A 20145-nucleotide genomic window follows, 5' to 3' on the forward strand; every position below is an offset into this window, starting at 1 on the left:
TGCGCTCAGACACGTGGACGCAAAATGATGGCAACAGTGTGAGATTTCCCCACTTGACCATGGGTTCTTCAAGGTGTCTTGAGAGTAAAGTCTGTGTCCTCTTGCTGTCACAGTATGGGGGCACAAATGAGTGAATGATAATACCTTAAACTTGTTCCTCCTGGGGCATTCATACTTCTCCACCAAGGTGAACTGTAGCATCTCAGGATCTCTCCAACAGAGAAGAGCACAATTAGCAAGAATCCGGTATGAATATCTGTGAGGAGTTTGACGTGGGGAGGAAAAGCAAACTGTCACCTTGATAAACATGGGCTAAGAAAGGCATTCTAATCAAAATCATTAAGGGAATACTATAGAACCACAAGAAATGCGAAATGTAAGCTAGCTATCTCCATCCTATTTTCTATGCCTTTATAGTTTAGCTCATGGGTGGCTGCAAACGAATCTTTGCCTAGGTCATCCCAAATGTCCCCAGTTAGTCTAACTTTCCAGGGTCATCTTTTCCTTCATTATCCAAATAAAGTGATGTGGCCAACAAGAAATTCTTAGGTTCCTACAGGAACCAAGGTGCTAATTAAGCAAATGTCATTTGGGAAGCTATCCAAGCCATCTTTCCTTTTGAAGTTATTCAGAGGTGGTGTGTCCTTTACAGAGTCCAGGTGTCCTCTGTCTGGTTTGGAGATGCAGAGGTGGCTGTGGTGGAGCCTCATGTCTCGCCTCATATGCAGGACAGATTTAAGCTCTGTCCCATTTGGGATGCCCAGACCCTGCCCTTTGGGGATGTTCTAGACAGCCCTGGGACATGCAGATAGATACTGAGGTTTGCCTGCAGCCCAGGATGCGAACTTCACCAAGACAGCAACAGGAGAGGAAATAAGAAAGTGAGCGGCCTGACTTCTGTGGGGGCTTCAGGATTGCCATGCGGGAGGAGCCTTTGGAATTATATAGCTCTTGGAGAGGCAGAAAGATAAGGTGCAGAGCGGGACACGCCTAGGAGGTCTGTTTTTCTGGCCCCTTTCTTTACCCAAATGCTTGGAGGTTCGGAGACACAAACTGGCCACTTATGGGAGAAATGAATATATGGAAAGGTAATAGCAATGCAAAGTAGAGAGTTCTGCAGAAGAAAGTTGATTTCCACTGACCAGAGAGGCCAGGAAATGGTATCCAAGCAGAACTGGGCTTGCAGTAGGATTTGTGGAAAGCACAAACTTAGAGAAGCAGATGACCGGACTGGACCACGGTTTTGAAGGTGGAAGGCACCAGCGTGTTCGGGATGCAGAGCAGGCCTAGCTGAGCCGAAGGGAGGCCTTGGGTAGGCGACCTGGAGGAGATGAGTTTGGCAAGATGGTTGACCCTAGATGGCAGGGTGCTTTGTCCAGCTAAGAACTTTACCTTTTGCCCTAGAGGCAGGGAGAGTCAGGTTTTGTGGTTTTTGAAGCATATAAAATTTGAGGGTCTCACGCTAAGAAAAAAGTACAAAATTGTGGAAACAAAATTGCCAGGGCTCCTGGCAAATGCCAGGGCGTGAAACTCAGGCTTCATTAGTGTCACTCTGAACGAGAGCCCTTGAACGGTTCTGAGCAGTGGGTGTTCTCTGGGCTGCCGTGTTTGGCAAGAACTGGGTCAGGGCTGGGTGCCGACACAGCTTTTTGGAGTGCCCAGATTGGCATCAGATGAGCTGACAAGCTTAAGGGGGCTCTACGAGTTTCCTCGGGCTGCGGGAGCAAATCACCGCGAGCCAGGTGGCTTAAACGACAGAACTTTATGCTCTCACAGCTCAGAGGCCAGATTCTGAATCCAAGGCATCTCAGGGCTGATCCCTTCTGGAGGCGCTGAGAGAGGAACGGACCCACGCTTCTCTCCTGGCTTCTGGGGTTGTTGGCAATTCTTGGAATTCCTTGGCTTGTGGACATGCTCCAATCTCTGCCTCCGTCTTCGCATTGCCTTCTTCTCTGTGTCTCCTCTTCTTCTTATAAAGACATTCATCATTGGATTTAGGGCCCACCCTAATTCCAGGAGAATTTTATTTTGAGATGTGCAAAATGAGGCCACATTCACATGTAGCAACAGGTTAGCGCTTGGACATTTCTTCTTGGGAGACACTATTCAACCCGCTACAGGCACTAACAAAAAATATCGCACAGTTTAGCGCCTGTGTCTCTACTGTGGACCTAAGACCTCTTGCTGTCACGTGCTCACCCAACTGAGTCTTGACTGGGAGCCTGGACAAGTCATTTAACTCCCTGGACCTCAGTTTGTTCAGCAGAAAAAGAGGCGATTGGCTTAGATTCTCACATTTTGCTTCACGTTAGAACTTAAAAATCTTGTTGCTCAGGCCACATCTCATATCAGCTAAACCAAACTCTCTTGGGGTGGAGCTTAGGCATTAATGTTTAAAAAAAGATCTCTTTGTGATTCCAATGCACAGTGAGTTTGATCCCAGCGTGTCCCAGCTCTAAGTGTGCATGTGGATCACCGGTGGGGATCTCGCGAAAGTGCAGGACCACTCAGGAGGTCTGGGGCAGGGTCTGAGGGCCAGTTCCCAGGTCACATTTCTGATGAGCTCCCAGGTGACGTCGATGCTGCTGTTCCAAGGACCACACTGACCTCACAACACTTTCTCAAGCTCCGACGTTATCCATGGCGGGACATTTCCACTCTGTCCCGGACGGAGGTGGAAACAACATCAGTAATGGGAAACAGCTTTTGCTGAGAGATGGTTCAGTTTGGACATGGTTTATATATTGGGAAAATCCGTATGCTACAGACAAATGGACTCTGAATCTAATGACATTATTTAAAAACAGTTTAACTAAATGAAAGTGAGCAGCCAGCCCTGTGTGTGCTCCGTCCGGGGCCCTGGAATGCTTCTGTTTAGTATAACGAGTGTTAATATGGCCTCCTTAAGACCTCTGAAAAGGCCAGCGGCCTTTCAGCAAACCAAAACACCAGAAAAACAGCAGAAAAGATGTAAACAGTCTCCAACTTTAGATTTTAATCTGTCAAGTGTTGGTACTGTAAAAACAAACCCCTCCTCAGCCTGGCCCTGGGGCCTGGGCTGTGTCAAATTTGTCACTAAGCATTTACACATGTCACACAGGGCAGGCAGGGAAGGAAGCAGAGGGGCACGCAAGGCCCAAGGCTTTCTGCTCTGCGCTGAGTCCGCTTACCCAGACCAAAGAGACGCTCACCTGCTCCGATGATGAGGATCAAGGCTGCCCCAGGGAGAGAAGCCCAAGGCGTCCTGCCCTGCATACACTGATCTACACCGTCCTCCGGGAAGCATAGGATGTCCTGACCTGATCCGATCTGATCCTTATCCTAAGTTATATGCCCACCCGATAACCAGACCCCGCCTGCAATGATACCATTTTAACGACTTTTTTAAATAGTCTTTCCTCTGTCTTGTAAAGCCATAATTCACATACCCATGCCTTGTAAATTTAGCCCTGCCCTCAACTCATGTTTGCAGCTCTTCACTGCCCATGGGTCCTGTCCCCATGCTTATAGCTCTTCACTGCCCATGGGTCCTGTCCCCATGCTTATAGCTCTTCACTGCCCATGGGTCCTGTCCCCATGCTTACAGCTCTTTATTATCCATGGGTCCTGTCCCCATGCTACTCCATGCTATTCTCTGAATAAAGGAGCACTGCCTCCAGACCTTGAGAGTCCAAGAAATCTGTCTGTCGATTCCTGGGCTCACCAAGCCTGTACCACCGAGACTCGTCGTAGATTCTCACCTTTGGCAGCGTACGAGAAACACCTGGGAAAGTTCAGATGCTTCACATGCACAGGCCCTCACCAGGCCGATTAAAAAGAGTTTCTCTGGGGGTGAGGCTTGGGCAAAGATACATTTGAAATCTCTTCAGATGATTTAAACCAGGGATACTTCGGAGGTTCTCCGCATGCACAGGTTGTAGTAGACTGTTATGGTTTATGGGCACGTATTCGTAGTCCTCACCACATGTAAGGCACTGCGCTCAGCACAGGACATGTGACAGAGGACAAGAGGCTTCCATTCCAGTCTGGAGGGCAGATGGAAAACAACAAGTTATGGAATTTACAAATTTCGGTTGTGATCAAGAGCTATAAAGAGGAAGCACAGGATGCTACAGACCATATTGTGGGAGCCAACCCAGTCTGAGAAGGGATCCTTGAAGAAGTGATGTTTGAACAGAGTTCTAGAAGAGGAGTAGGAATTATCCAGGACAAGAAGGTGTGTGTGGGGGGGTGTTCTAGGCTGAGGGAGCACCATGCGCCAAAGCCCGGAAAAAAGAGGAGCATGGTGGACTAGAGGAACCGAGAGGAGGCCTGGGAGGACATGATGCAGGCGCGGGAGCGTGGAGGGGCCGGGGGCCTTGGACACCTGATGAGCGGTCAGTGTTTACTGGTGTGTTAACTGCATGAATGTCTCCCAAAGTTTTTATGTTCACGCTTTCTCAAGAAAACTCCTCCAGGGCACAGGGCAAGTGCCTTCTAATTGTTTTTCACCTTTTTTCTTTCTTTATCATCTCCCACCATCTTTAATTTGCACTGTCACTGAAGTTTACACAGAGCGCTCACCTACATATTATTCACTGAGACTTTGCGAGGTGTAAGAGTAAATCATTTTTTATAGAGGAGGTAGCTCACATGTCGAGAAGTTTTGCTCCTTGTCCAAGGCTACAGGGTGAGCAGGGACTCTTTCTGTCCCCCTCTGTCCCTTTGTGTCCTTGCCTCCCTCTTTCCTTCCCTCCCTCCCTCTCTCTTCCTTCTTTTCTTACTTCCTTCTACTTCCTTTTCTTTCTTTTTTACAAAATGGAATCTGAGTATATATAATATTTTATAATCTGCCATATTCGTGTAACCAAACTCTCAGAATTTTATTCACATTTTTAAATATTCTTCAAGAATATGATTTTTAAAAATGGCTGGTTAGTATTCTGTTATTTGGATATATCATAATCCAATTAGTCAGTCTTATATTACTGGATATTTGTTTTCTCTGATTTTTCTAAATGTTCATTATTCTCCGTGATGAAGATCCTTATACATAATTCTTTGAGGACCTTTTTGACCATTTCTTTAGGAAAAAGTATTTATGGGTGGAATGACTGGGTCAAAGGCCATGTACAATTTAAAAGTTTCATATACATATTACTAAATTGCCTTCTGGGCTGACTGAACAGATTGAAATTCTCATTAGCAGTGTATGAGATTGCGCAGGGGAAACCATTTCAACTAAGCAAGGCCAATCCATCTGTAGCACTTTGATTGCTGCGAACATTTCAATCAAAGCAAAAGAAGAAATGAAACAAAGCATTTCACAAGGGAGCTCTTCCTAACCTGGACCCATCCGTTTCCTTTGGGTTAACATTAACTCTTTCCCCATATCTACCTTGGGTCTTGAGGTCCAAGGTGGCTTCCATCATGTTTTTCTGGGTCAACTCTCCCACCTTCCCCTCCCTCTCCTCAATCCTTCTTATTCCTCTAGATTGAACTCGGGTCTCATTTGAAATATTTGTAAGACATGTGAACACAGGTTCGTCATTGTTCCTCAATAGTTAAATTTAAATTACCTTAAATATTTTTCCAATTTTGGGAATTCCAGTTTTATAGTCACAGAGATCGGGATTTTTAATGTTGAAAGAGATCTCAGAAGTCATCAGGCCCATCACTCCATCCACAGCAAGCAACTGGTGATAGTCAAATGACTGGATGTCCATCACCTGCTGAGGTGGCCGGTGCCACTGTTGGTCCATCAAATGGTTACACTGAGAGCAGGTCTACCTTTCTTAGAGTTTAAAAAAATTGTGAAATATTTTAAACATACAAAAATGCAGAAAATAATGTGACATCCATGTTCCTACCACATGTATTTACCAATGTTAATATTCCGTTATATTTATTCTAGAAATCTCTTTAAAAAAGAAATAACGAGTTCTAAATACAGCTAATAGAAGCGCTCTTCTTCAAGATTGGCTTGACTATTCCAGGCCCTTTCATTTCCGTATAAATTATAGAATAAAATTGTTCTGCGATTTTTAAAGCTAATCCCCATTTTTGGACGTTTTTCTCAATATTTCACTGCTGTGAATCATGCTTTGATCAATATTTGTACATAAATATTTATGCACATTCTTAATTTCTTTCTCAGTATAAATTTTTGGGAATTGGCTAGTTGAGTCAGTTATTAAGCATATTTAAAGACTTTTCACACAAATTGTCAAACTGCCCACCTGAAAAGGAGGAGAACACCCCCTTCCTTGCATTCTGGCCAACATTGGGTATTATCTTTGAATTTTTTTTCTACAACAGGATAGATATATTGTAGTTCTACTTTGCATTTTATTGATTACTAAGGAAGTTGAAAATTTAATCAGATGTTTATTGACCCTTGAATGTGTTTTATGAATTGCCAGCTTGTATCCTTTGCTCATCCTTGTATTGGAAAGCTAGTGTTTTGCTGTTGCTGTCTTAGTACTCTTTATTGTTATACACATTGCAAGTATATTTGCATTTATTTGTTTCCCTTTTAATTTTATTTCTTATTTTTTAAAACCACAAGTGTAAACGTTTCATTTAGTTAAATCTATTGGTCTCCTTTGTGCTTTTTGTTTTGGTGTTAAGCTTAGAAAAACATCCTTTGTGTTAAGATCATACACATCTATTTTATGATGTTAATCTATTATTTTGCACTATATTATATAAATCTATTTTCTTCCAGTCATTTTTACATTGAACTTATTAATATACTTGGAATTTTGGGTAAGTTATAAGGCAGAGCTCTGACTATTTTTTTCCATCATGCTTTATTCAGCTTCCCTCATATTATTCGTCATGTGTTATTTTCCCAGGTGCCATCTTTATCTTACACCAAATGCTTACATAGATATTTGGATTTGTTTTGAGACTCTCTAGTCTGAAACATTGATGTGTCTGCTTATAGCATAGCACGTTAATGTGCTAATTATTATAACTTTTGAAGACTTTAATTTCATTATATATTTTAATAACTGATTATATATCAATATTGTTTTAATTTTAATTATTGCATAATTTAAGTAGTTTTTATTTTAAAAACGAATACATAAATATTTCATAATAAAAAAGAAAAGCAATACATGTTTGTTGCCAACACTTTCAACAACAAAGAAAGGTATAAAATGAAAAGTGAAAGCCCTCCTCCCTCTCTTCTCAGCTCTCCAGTTCTGCTCCCAGCAGGCAAACACTGTTAATAGTTCTTGCCGTGCCTTTCGAGACCATGTGTTAAAAATTACGTGTGTGCATATTTACATAAGTGGGATCATGTTATGCAGACTTCTTTATCATTAGGTTTTTCATTTAAAAATATATTTGAAAGTCTTTTCATATGAGTACATGAAGTTCTAACTCATTAATTTTAACTCTTTCATGATAGTCCATTGAGCAGATATAATACAATCAGTTTGGCTGGTCCTTGATTGAAGGCTAATTAGATCATTTTTAGTTTTTTGTTAGCACAAAAAATTATTCATTTTTTCCTGCTGAACTTTAGATCACTTTTTTCCATTTTAAAAATTGGAATTGCGTTAAAATTAAGAAACAATTTATAGAAGGATTGTCAGCTTTATTATTTTGAATCTGTCTGTCCAAGAACAAACCACACCCTTCACTTACGTGAAGATGTTTTATGCACCTCAGTAAAATTTTATGTCTTTTCAAATAGGACCTTTACAATTTCTGTTAAATTTTTTCCTTGGGATTTTATTTTATCTTTTATTAAATTTTAGAATGGTATTATTTCCTGTTATGTTTTCTAACTAGTTATCTCTGGCAAATAGGTAAGCAAGGGCTTTTTTTTTTAAATTTTATTTTATGATTAGCCACATTATTCAATTCTATTTGTAATTATGAGAATTTTAACTCTTTTTCTTGTGTTTTATATAATCCTACTATCTATATAAGTTACTTTTTTTCTTTTCTGACAGCTATATTGATTTTATTTTTATAAGAAAAATACAAGTTATAATATAACAACTACTTGTGTATCTTCCACACAGAAATAAAAACAACGGTTTTTTACTTATTTCTTTTCCTTATCTTGTTACAAAGTTTAAAATTTCTAGAAAAATATGAAATAATAGTGGTTAAACGGGGCATAATTTGTTTTGATTCTACTTTTTTCTTGGCTGGGGACATGCAAAGACACTGGATTGTTCCATAAAGCTGCATTTTCTTAAAAAATAATACTATTTAGTTTGGAATAATTTTAGATTTACAGAAAAGCTACAAAGATAGTACAGAGACTTCCTGTCTACCCCCCACCCACTTTCCTCTGATGTTAACGTCTTGCATAATCATCAAAACAAGGAACCAACACTCGTAAATTTCTATTAACTAAACTCCAGACTTTATTCAGATTTCACAATGTTTTCCACTAATGTTCCTTTTCTGTTTCAGTATCCAGTCCAGGACACTGCATTGCATTTAGCTGTCCTGTCTCAGTAGTTGCAATCTGATCTGTGATGGTTTCTCAGTCTTTCCTTGTTTTTGATGGGGTGTTAGTTAAGTATTGTATAGCATGCTCCTCAATTCGGATTTGCCTAACATATTCTCATCATTAGACTGTGGTTATCGGTTTTGGGGATTAAGACTACAGAGGTGACATTTCCTTCTCATCACATTATATCAGGAGTACATGCTATCAACATGTGAACCTTGGTCACCTGGCTGGTAGTCTTTGCCAGGATTCTATCCTGTAAAGTTACTTTTGCTCCCTTTTATATTTTATTCTTGGAAACCAAGTCACTAGGTCCAGCTTACACTGAAGGGGATGGGGTTTAATTCTAATTGCATCAGAATACTTCTAGTGTTTTGCTGTTATGATATCAACTCTTGGTTTGATATATTCTTTACCATGTTAGAGAGTTATCTAAAGGAAATACATTTTTACATGAACCATCAGCTGCCTAAATTATAATTTAGGAAAGAAAATGAAGAAAATTGAGTATAGGGAAAAGAGAAGGGCTTTGAAGAAGTTAGAAGAGTATTTAATAGAAAGAAACCCCACTACCTGAATTAATTCAGGGGTGGCTCAACTGAACTAGTGAAAAGTCCAATATAGAGATACTGAAAGTAGTTAAATTTTAATTCGAACCAGGAAAACAAATGGTTGTCTCATGAAAGTCTAAGCTTCTTCAGTGCAGAATCTATGACTTATTCCTTCTTTGTCTCTACAGGACTATACATACATTGTGCGAGTTCAACAAGGGTTTGTGGAATGGAATTGAATAAGCCAGTAGGTTTACTATCTATCTCCAGAAGACTCTCTTGGTTTTCATGCCATGTAAAACGTATTCAAGCTAGAAACATATTCCCCGCTACTTTAAAATCTTCTCTAAAAAGAAAGCCAGACTCAAAGGATCTGAAAAGGCTTTTCTCCGAAGATGATACACAAATGGCCAAGAAGCACGTGAGAAGATACTCTGCCTCATTCACCATCAGGGAAATGCAAGTCAAATCTACAGTGAAAAACCACTTTATACCCACTAGGACAGCTAGAGAGAAAAAGACAGACAATAACAAGTGTTGGTAAGAAGAATGAGGAGAAGTTAGGATCCTGTACACTCCTGTAGGGAATGTAAAATGGTGCAGCTACACTGGAAAACAGTCTGGCAGTTCCTCTAAAAGTTAAACATAGAGTTACCACGTGACCCAGCAACTCCACTCCTAGGTATGTACCCAAGAGAAATGAAAACGAATGTCCACACAAAAACCTATACAGGAATATTCATGGCAGTATTATTCACAGTAGCGCCAGATCAGAAAAAATCCAAATATCCATTAACTGATGAATGAGTAAATAAAATGTGTCACTGCCATACAATGGAACATTGTTGGACAATAAAAAGGAATGAGATACTGATACATGCTACAACGTGGACGAACCTTGACTACATTATGCTAAATGAAAGAAGCCAGTCACAAAGGACCACATACTGTATGATTTCATTATATAAGAGGTCCAGAATAGGCAAATTCATAGAGACAGAAAGTCGATGGGTGCTTGCCTAGGGCTGAGAAGATTGGGGAGAAATGAGGAGTGACTACTAATGGTTATGGGGTTTCTTTTAGATGTAATGAAAATGCTCTAAAATTGACTGTGGTGATGGTTGCACAACTCTGTGAATATGTTACAATCTATTGACTTGTACACTCTAAATGACTGAATTGTATGATATGTGAATCTCTATAAAGCTGTTATTTTAAAAAGGAAGGAGAGAAAGCCAGATCTTGGAACATGGTTCCAATTTAGACAGACACTAAGGGTAGAAACTCAGGCCACAAGTTGAGTGAACAATGTAGGGAGTGTGGGAGGTAGCTACAAGAACGCACGACATCACGATTGCTCTGGAGCAAAGGCTCTGTCTTCACGCGGGGAGGAGAGGGGTCTCCCACGTGGTATTTGAGCGGCACTTGGGAAGGCTTAGCACTGAGGCTGGAAATTCCATTATGAGGTGTCAGTATGAGAATTTTTTTCTTTAGACTACCAACTTGAAATGAAGTAGCCCAATAAACATCTTAGTGTAAATCTGTCCATGAACTCTTTCTGGTTGGCAGCTGGGGTGAGCAGGTTTGGATAGGGAAGGAGACAACCAGCCTGAGAGAGGGCTTGCTATGACAGATGACAGCTTGGGGCGTTTCAGGGAGCTGATGGAGAGGGCAGCTGAAAGGAGAGGGCAGAAGAGGCCCCCTAATTTAGGTAGGGTGGGTCCACAGGGTGATCTCCATTTCCAGCCTATGCTCTGGCCGTATCTCGTGGCCTTCGGAACAAAGTCTTGTAGTTCAGTCTATTTTGAGCATCCTCCATCAGTTAGTAAGTGGGCCTCAAGTTTTTCATGTTTCTGGCTCACTTTTGAATTTGACAATTTTTGCAGCCGTTTTGGAGGGATTAAATTGCGTTCACGCATATTGCCTTATCCTTTTGACCACATGTTGGTACCATGTTGCTATTGGAACTGTTTCCTGCCTTGACTGTGCCCTTGGAAATACTCAGGAGACAAAGCTCTTGCAAAGTCTGGTCCACTGGCAGTACTTCAGACTCTTATTCAACTGTGAGCTGTACCTGGCTCCATGCCATGTTTCATGACCTTCTCAGTCCAGTTTCCCATCCAACAGGGATGGCTGTTACAAAAATATGTTTTACATGTTGATCCAAAATTGCTTGCAATAGCTTGACAGTTGGCCATACACCACTGTGTCATAGTGTACTGACCCAGAACCACTGTGGTGCACAGTAGATGCACATATGTGCGTGCTCTGTGGAAGTGACCAGTTCAGGATTGGATTCTCTTCTCTCTTGCACTAAACCCTGTATTTTTTCTCATAAGCAAAGCTGGACTTGGGTTTCCCAGCAAGTCTCTTCCCTTCTCTCAACTTCAGGTTTCTTGACTTTAAAACAAAGAGATTGAATATCTCAGGTTTTTCTACCCTCCAAGGTTATGGTTTAGGATGAGAAAGTCTGGTCTCTCTAATAACAGTGTGAACTCCTTGAGGTTAGAGATGCTAAATTACTTTTTAAGGGTTTCCTTTTCTACAACACCTAACAGTAGTTCTCTATTGCCGTTGAGCATGGGAGAAAGGAGGAGACCGTTTTCAACCTACCTCCTACTTTCCAGAATTAAAGAAAAAAATTCTCTCTCTCCTGGTTGAGAACCACAAATCTAGCTCTTCTCTGGGCCCAAAAGACGTGCTTGGTGAGGGAGCAATTGATTAAAGGCAGCAGTATTTTTACCCTGTATACACATATTATTCTGCGTTGTGTGTGTCTCTGAAACTTTCTTTGATAAATTTTTGGTTGTGAGCTTTGGCTTTTTATTTCTAGTTTGCATCAGAAAAATGAAGCCCCTCCCACCAAAATATCCCCATTCTTTGTTCTTCTCTCTTTGTTTTGGGACAGCCTGAAATGCTGGCAGATACCTCCCTTTGGCAGCTGAGAGTCTGGGATCCACTTACGGCCCATTAGTGCGCTGGCAGAAGCAAGTGGCCCAGCATGCTGGCCACAACACATCTGTTTAATTGCACTGGGATTGGAGGGATCATGCCCCCTCTGGTAATTGCTGTGGAAGAGGTCAGCAGGGCAGAGGCCTCCACCAAAATCCCTATGATGAAGGCAAGTTGGCCAATCCTGTGAGACCCCATCTGTCTGACTCACCCTTACTCCCTGCTCCCATACCTCTGACCCATCCTGAGGGAAGAGGCTTAATTAATCTCTCCTGACACCAGGGCCAGGCAGAGAGACGGCAGTCAGACAGTGGGACTAATGACTTAGCTCCCCAAGCACCTGGACGCCTTCCAGGGTTCTGGACACATTCCACGGTGGGGCCGTCCATCTCCTTCAGCGGTGCTTTTGCTAACCCAAACATCTGAGCAAGGAGATTCATCTTATTTTACTCCCAAAGACATAGCCTAGCTGGAGCACTGTTTCCACAGTGCCACCTGGTCAGAGTCACCTGGGAGCTAATCACGAAGGGAAGGCCTGGGTGGGGAGGCAGCAGTGGCGAGGGAGTGGAGGAGTCTAATACTCATGGAAATCCACTGTGTGTTGTCTGAGACACCCTGACAAATCAGTCAAAACGCTTATAGAAAACCTGCTTTAGCCTCGGAGCTGTACCCCCAATGCCAAACGTCCAAAGTTTGCATCAAGCTCATTAAATATATACAACCAAGATCCCTCACTTTTGGGAATAGAGGACAGACGTTGGGAGGAATAGGAGGCAGGTGGAGCCTGGTGGGAGGAGGGGAACTTGTGTTTCCTTTCCCATGTCTCTCAACTGCAGGACCTTGTCTGGGTGCATCTTCTGCTTGGGGGCTCCCAGAAAGAAGGGCCAAATGGAGCCACACGGTGTGCCCAGGAAGTATGGGCCTCCTAGTAAGGCCTCCTTTTCTTCCTTTCTCTTCTCCTTCAAAAGCGTATACTGGCTTTGGGGTGCAACACAAGGGACACACACCCCATCCTTAAGGAACTCACATTCTAAAAGGAAAGAAAAGAGAAAGCCCAGCTAATGGAAAAACCATGGGCTTTGGAGTTAGAAAACTCGAGTTCTGAGTCAAGCTCTACCACGTATGAGCTTTGCGTCTAAGGGCAAATTACTTAACACTTAACTTCTCTGATCTCTGTCCTTGACTAAATATTTGAGAATAAGGAGAAATGTGTGCATATAGAATACAGGAGATCAACAGTGGTAGCTTCACTAGTGTGTAATTATGTAGTTAACTCAGATACAAGCCAGAACGTGATAAAGATCGTGGAGGAAGTGCTGACAAAGTGCTACCCGGTCACACAGCTGCTGAACGGTGAAGCTTGAATCCTGACTCAAATGACTGCGTTCTAAAGCTTGAGGACCGTGGTCTTAGTTTTCAGATGTCCTGCTGGTCACTCTTCTGGTCACCCTTCATGCCAGACAAGGCTCCTCCATCTATCTTTGGGAAGGTTTCTCTTGGAGGATCTGGACATGCGTGAATCTGTGCTGTAGGCCTGGCCAAATTATACTGAAGGAATTCAGACTTTTGTACTGGTGAGGGGAACTGGGGCCCAAAGAAGGGAACCCAGGCAAAGCTTTGTTGTATGTTCTGGATGCACACTGGGGGTCAGGACAAGGCTCCTATTCTAGAGGAGCGCAGGTACCTGGCGCTCACATCAGGACCAGGCACCAGGCACCAAGCACAGCCATCTCCTTGCTTGCTGGGGGCCCAATGAGGTCTTGGTCAGAATGAAATTGGTGACTGAGTAAGGCTGACCCTCTAGTCTGAAGGTCTTATGAACCTGTACCAAGCAAAGATGGGAAGCGAAGGTGCTGATATCCAGGGCTTTTCACACATTCTGCCTCCAGATAAAGGTAAACCCAGCAGTTGGATCCTTGAGACACCAAAAGCCAGGTCAAGCCCCGTCTTCTTGCAGGCAGTGGCATTTGATACAATCAGATTCCACGGTGCTGAGAAGATGCGGACAGCCCCTTGGGTTCCTTACAGTAATATCTTCTTATGTTTGTGCAGAATTTAATAGTTCAGAGCACTTTCACAGTTTTTACCACTGTGGGAGCAAAGTAGAGGCAACATGATGAGGTAGAAAGAGCCCAGAGATTCGCATCGAGTGGAGGTGGGTTTGAATCTTCCTTCTAGATGTAATAGCTGTGACCTTGGGTCAGCTGTTAACTCTTCGAAGTCTCACCTTCCTTATCCATACAGCAGGGATTATCCCCAGGTAGGGATTACATGACGTCTGACACCAAGTCCCGCACAGCGCCTGGAGCAAGGCAAAGACTCTCCTTCGTCTCCGCTTCTGCCTGCTTCGTTCCTGCTGTCTGCTCCTGCAGTTCAATGCTGTATCCGAAATGATGGTGACCCATTGGCGACGTTGCCAAAACAGAGTTTCTGCTTGTCTCTCTTGCCTGCAAGGCCGGACTTGGACTTCTGGGCAAGGTAGTAGCAGAGGCTGTGGTGAGGGGCCCAGGTGAGCACAGGTGGCAGCATCAGTCACTGTTGCTCTGTGTCCCTCTGAGACACAATGAAGAATTCTTGTAGTATCCTATGGTGTAGGGACATAAGGGCGGGCTTTGGAGACAATCTGGGATCACGGTCAGCTGTAAACAGAGCGGTGGCAGTTACTCAATGTGTCTCTTCGCGACCAGGATCTACACTACCTGGCTGGGGCAGTAGAGGGGCCTTGGGACTTGACCTGCATGGATGGCAGTGGAGGGATACAGGGTTAGGTTCTCGCGAGCCTCTGGTAACAATGCTTTTGTCAGTGAATCAATATGTCACCTTGTTTGATGTGTGTTTCTGTTTAAGGACAGCTTATTTAATATATACTGTCAATTTATTAGCATTGAACTCATGACCAACAGCACTGTAGCTCGCATCTGAACAAAGCTTATCTGAAACACGTATTTTTCTCCATAAGTCGCACCACAGCCTTCTTGTGCTTAGGAACGTTAGACAGCATTACTCTTGGGGGCCACAGTGAAACCACCAACGAAAAGCACAAAAATGTGGCACTAAATAGACCACAAAAAGGACATTTATTTACAGTATAAAATAAGAAGGTAGGGCACGGCCTCGTTCAACCTCATCTGGGACATGCACGCAGGGCGGCTCAAAGTTTTCACCCCACACGCGAGTCCACGAATGACCGTGAAAGCACACTGCTATTGATTTTGGGGTTACGAATACACTTTAGTGAGTTGGCAAATTTGCAAAGATGGCATCTGTGAATCCCATATTTCTTCTCCCCCGAGCTGACCTCTCCTCTGCACCTCCAAATGTGTTTGGCAGAGCCAGAGTTTTAAGGAAGATCATCACAGGACAGACAGGATTCTTTTGCTTTGGAACTTGGTTGCTGACTTAGCACTTCTTTGCCTCAACTTTGATTTTAACTTTGAATTCCTGAATAATTGAAACCGTTCTCTCTCCGGAGGTCTAGGTAAGCCGCAATGCCATCCGGCTGTCTTCTTACAAGGCATATGGGGACCTTCGCTGACGCTGTCACCTTTCTCATGTTATCTTCTTCCAGCCCCTTCATAGTCGCGCTCCAGCCATAAGGAACTCTGTGTAGCGTCGTCCTAGGCATACGTGTATTTGCTCATTCTGATCCCTGTGCCTGGCTGACTTCTCAAGTATTACCTCCCTGGGAAGTTTGACAGCGAGGCCCTTCTCTTTCTGTTCTCCTCGACACCCTAAGCATACAACCTATTTATCCCATTTCATCTAACTATCTGTCTGCCTGTTTGTTTTCCCCGTAAGAATGTGAGCCCTTTGAGGGAAAGGCACCTCTCTCACTGTTGTTTACCAATGCTTGGCGAGCAGCTTCATGAAAGGGTGGATGGATGGATGGATGGATGGATGGGTGAAGGAGGTAGAAGGTATTCTCAGATGTTGAAGTGACAGATTGCTCGTGGTGGTTGAAAACACAGGTATATATATATATGCTGATTAGAAAGCTCAGAGAGGGAGAGCAAGGGAGCTTATCTTCTGTATTTATGTAACTGTGTTGATGGGTTAGTAATTTTCCAATCTTGGTCAAAAAATTAAGAAGCAATTTATTGGCACAAATTGGGTTCAGCCGGATATGGTATAAATTATAGACCCTTCATTTCAAATTTCACATTTCTATGAAATATATCTGACTGATAGTGGAGAGAAATCCAGTAGAAGTAGGAAGAGCACCACACAGAGAGTCTTCACTCGTGACTCAGTGGTACTAGTGACACACCATCAAGGATCATTTAATCTCTCAGGACCTCAGTTTCTGCACCTGAACAAAAAAAGTTTAAGAGACTGTGCTGGAGTGTGAGGGGTCTGCTGCGGTCCGAACTGACTTTGGCAGTGCCGTGCATCCTGCTGCCTCTGTCTGCCCAGCATCCCTCCCTGCTCCCGTTCTCTCTAGGATCAGACGTGGCCATGAGAAGCAGACCTGGAAAAGCAGTGTATTCCCTTCATTTGGCCAAAGAGATTGGGGATGGGCGCATGACTAAGGTTCAACCTATGACTCATATTATTTTGTTGCAACTATTAGTCTCCACTAGGCAGACACTGTTAGTCTTCCTTCAATATCCCTTTTCTCCGGTAGTAGAACTCTCAATTTTTAACTGGGCTTATAAGTGCAAGGAATAAAGATTACATTTCTAGAATTCCTTAGAGCTAGTTGTGGGCATATGATTAAATTTGGCCACTGGGACATAAGAGGATGTATCATATATTACTTCCCAAAAGTGTCCTTAAAGGAAGGGGGCGGGCCTTGTTTCTTCCCTTCCCCTTTCAAGCTGATTGGAATACAGACAAGATGGCTGGAGCCCAAGCAGCCATATTGGACTATGAATTGGAAGACATCTGTGGCAGAGAGCAAAGCAACAAAAAAGAAGCTTGGATTCCCAGTAATTTTGGAGCAACTATTCATCCCTAGAGTGCTCACCTCTGGACTTTCTTTACGTGAGAGAGAATGAACTTTTGTTTAAACAATTGTCATTTTAAGTTTTCTTTTACTTGGCAGACTAACCAGATCCTAACTGATAGAGACCTATTTGGGAAGAGAACCCCTGGACTTGTGAGATGATACAATGGAAGCTTGAACCTTGCCACTGCATGGGAAGGGTTGCCCGAATGACGCTAACACAGAAGGAAGCAGGGTAAGAGAGAGTGCCTTGGTGCTGCTGACATTGTTTAAGTCACTGTATCTGGCTGTGCTTGATGCCCATAGCCTTTGACTTTCCAGTTACATGTGTCACTATTTTTGCCTAAATCTATTTTTGTGTAAATTGGGGTCTCTATCTTTGGCAACTAAAAGAGTTCTATCAATACAGCAGCAAACCACTTCTTCAGACAACATCTTACTCAGAACCCCAATCTTATTCAATCGATGCACATGGAGCTGCTTCAGCCAAAGCAGGGCTGGGAGAAGGAGCTCGAGATCTCTCAGGAATTCCTTGTTCTCCTCACAGTTGGGAAACCACTCAACGAGATGATTCTATGATTCTGTGGAAGGACCCAGCTAATCCTATAACAAATATCTGTTGCTTTTCTAGAATCACTGCAAAGCCAGTTCTTGTGTCATTGCTACTTTTCAACACCTTTCTCCTTTGTTCATAATGTAAATAAGCAAGTGGACACCTTAGTTGAGACAAATAAGCCCAGTCCCCCTCAGCTACTCCAGCACATTCGATACCCTAGTCTTGTGAGCTCATTCTTAACCAAGACTTGGCAATTGGGTCCTTTAGCCCTAAATCATTCATTTGTATTTTAACCTGTGTGTCTTGGGCTTAGGCTTAGCTAGACCTACAGGGACATTAACTTCCCTCTAGTGAATTCTGACGTCAGTTGGATCTTCGGCATTTGGGATTGATCCAGTTGGTTGCCCTATGGAGCCAAGATTAATTTGCAAGTGCTTGTTGGGATCCTGGAAGCGGGTCAGATTCCAAACCTGGATCCCAAGTTTCCATTGCTGTAGGAGAGACTTGGAATATAGGACTGAGACTAGCTGCCTCCTCTGAGGATCCTTATGGGAGAAAGAGCACCCACCTGCCTCAAATTCTGCTCATTCAGCCTTTTTGGAGCAGGCACACTTGCTAACCATGCCGGCTCTCTCAGTCGGGGAAGGGAAGTGCGTTCCCTCTCTCTGCCCAGTGAAGGGTGTGTCAGACCACCAGTGATCTATGGAAAATCTGTGCTCTCTGCCTGTGGAATGAGCATTTTCCTCTTGATGTGAGCGTTGTTGACATTTTCATCAGCAACTCCAGCGTTGAAAGCCACATCTTGGCAAGAAAAGAGGTGAAATCTCACTCAAGCCCTTGCTCCAGGCGATCACTCTGGGATTCAGGGTTGAGTCTTTTCGTCAGAGGCACAGAAGCGCTGGAATCAAGGCACGTAATTCTTTCCAGCTTCAGGGAAGAAAGATGCAGCAATAACAAGCCGTTCCTTCCTTTTCCCAGGGCTTAGGTATGCCCCAGCTGCTGACCCAGGGAATTTTCAGAACCAGCCTCTGGTATCAGATCTGAGGCTTGATAGAGTTTCCTGCTCCCTGTGTGAGAAAAGTGGCATCAGTGTAACTATCTTAAAACTGCCTTGGAGTCTGACTGACCTGGTCCAATCACTGTTGCTTTTTCAGGAGTTCATGTTACACAGAGATAGTAAATGCCTCAGCCAAAACCGGTCAGTCTTAATTGTGCCATGGTGCGACAACTTGGATGGACCTTGAGGATATTATGCTAAGCGAAATAAGTTAGAGAAAGACAAATACCGCATGATTTCTCTCATATGGGGAAGATAAACAAACAAACAAACACATAGATACGGAGAACAGATTGGTGGTTACCAGAGGGAAAGGGTTGGGGGGAGGGGGAAAGGGGTAAAGGGGCACATGTGTAGGATGACGGGCAGAAATTAGACTTTTGCTGGTGAACTCAATGTAGTTTATACAGAAGGTGAAATAGAATGATTTACACCTGAAATTTATATAATGTTATAAACCAATATGACCTTGGTAAAAAAAATACTGGTCAGTCTTAAAGGGAGCAGAGTTAGAATAGAATGAATGCTCCTCTCCTCAAAGGCAGAAAGATAAAGTTTGCATTTACAGCAGCCCTTGAGCTGACAGGCACAGGTACTTCTTTTATAGTAAGCTTCTTTGCTGAAACAATAACCATACAAGTATTTATTGGGCACCTGTTTTGTGCCTAGGACAGTGCTTGATACTAGCGAAGGCTTGAGAAAGGTGGAGGATGTGGTCTTTGCTATCGGAGGCCCCTTGGCCTAGTGGAATGGAGCGTCTTTGCTCTCTGGAGTGGAGATCCTGACACTCTGTGAGCCCCAGACCACAGTGGACGTGGGAAAGAGGGCGGGAGGTTTGGTTGCTTGGAGGTACAAGCAGTAAAGTGAGAGTCACAATATCTCAAAGTTTCATTCTCACTTGGCCACCCTAGGCATTGTCCTATCTCTGAACGATGGTTTGCAAAACTTTCTAGCAGGAATTTCAGTTTCACGAGAACAGGGTCTTTATTGGACTTGTTCACAGTTGTCTTCCCTGTCCATGAAATGCCTGAGGAGTGGGAGATGCTTGATGAATCCTTGCTCCATGAAAGAATTAAGAGACTGAGATCGACACTGGAACACACTCCTTTCCCACAGACTTTCTTTGCAGTTGTTTCCGGACAAATTTTGGGGAGAGGACTACCCCTCTCTGCCACATCTCTAGGAACTGGGTGTGGGTTCCAGGGATAAGTAAGATGCGTCCCTGCATCTGGGAATGTATTGCCTCAGTTGCTCATCACAGGGGCCTTCTGAGAATTTCCAGAAACCTTAGGAGAGAAGGCCAGCGTCCGCTTATCTCTGGGAGGCGCAGGCATTCCCCTTTGCTGTCTCTAATGGCTGTTATCTGAAAACTGTCTAGACTTTAGATTCCAACTGGGCTAAGGAGAGTGGGAATGAAATATTTCTTCGCTTGGGGGTGGGGGTGGATGTGATGAAATATCCCCGTTCCTGACCTCTGGGCCTAACTCCCTGCACAGTCAGCTGGAGGCCCCGCAACTTAGAGGATGGGATTTATCAATGTCTAAGCGACGCCCCGTCTCAAGGAGACTACATATTGCTCAGCTTGCACAAAGAGGTTTTGCAATAAACTTTTGCACGTGGGTG

This window comes from Equus caballus, chromosome 27, assembly GCF_041296265.1.
Source record: "Equus caballus isolate H_3958 breed thoroughbred chromosome 27, TB-T2T, whole genome shotgun sequence".
In the NCBI taxonomy this organism is placed as follows: Eukaryota; Metazoa; Chordata; class Mammalia; order Perissodactyla; family Equidae; genus Equus; species Equus caballus.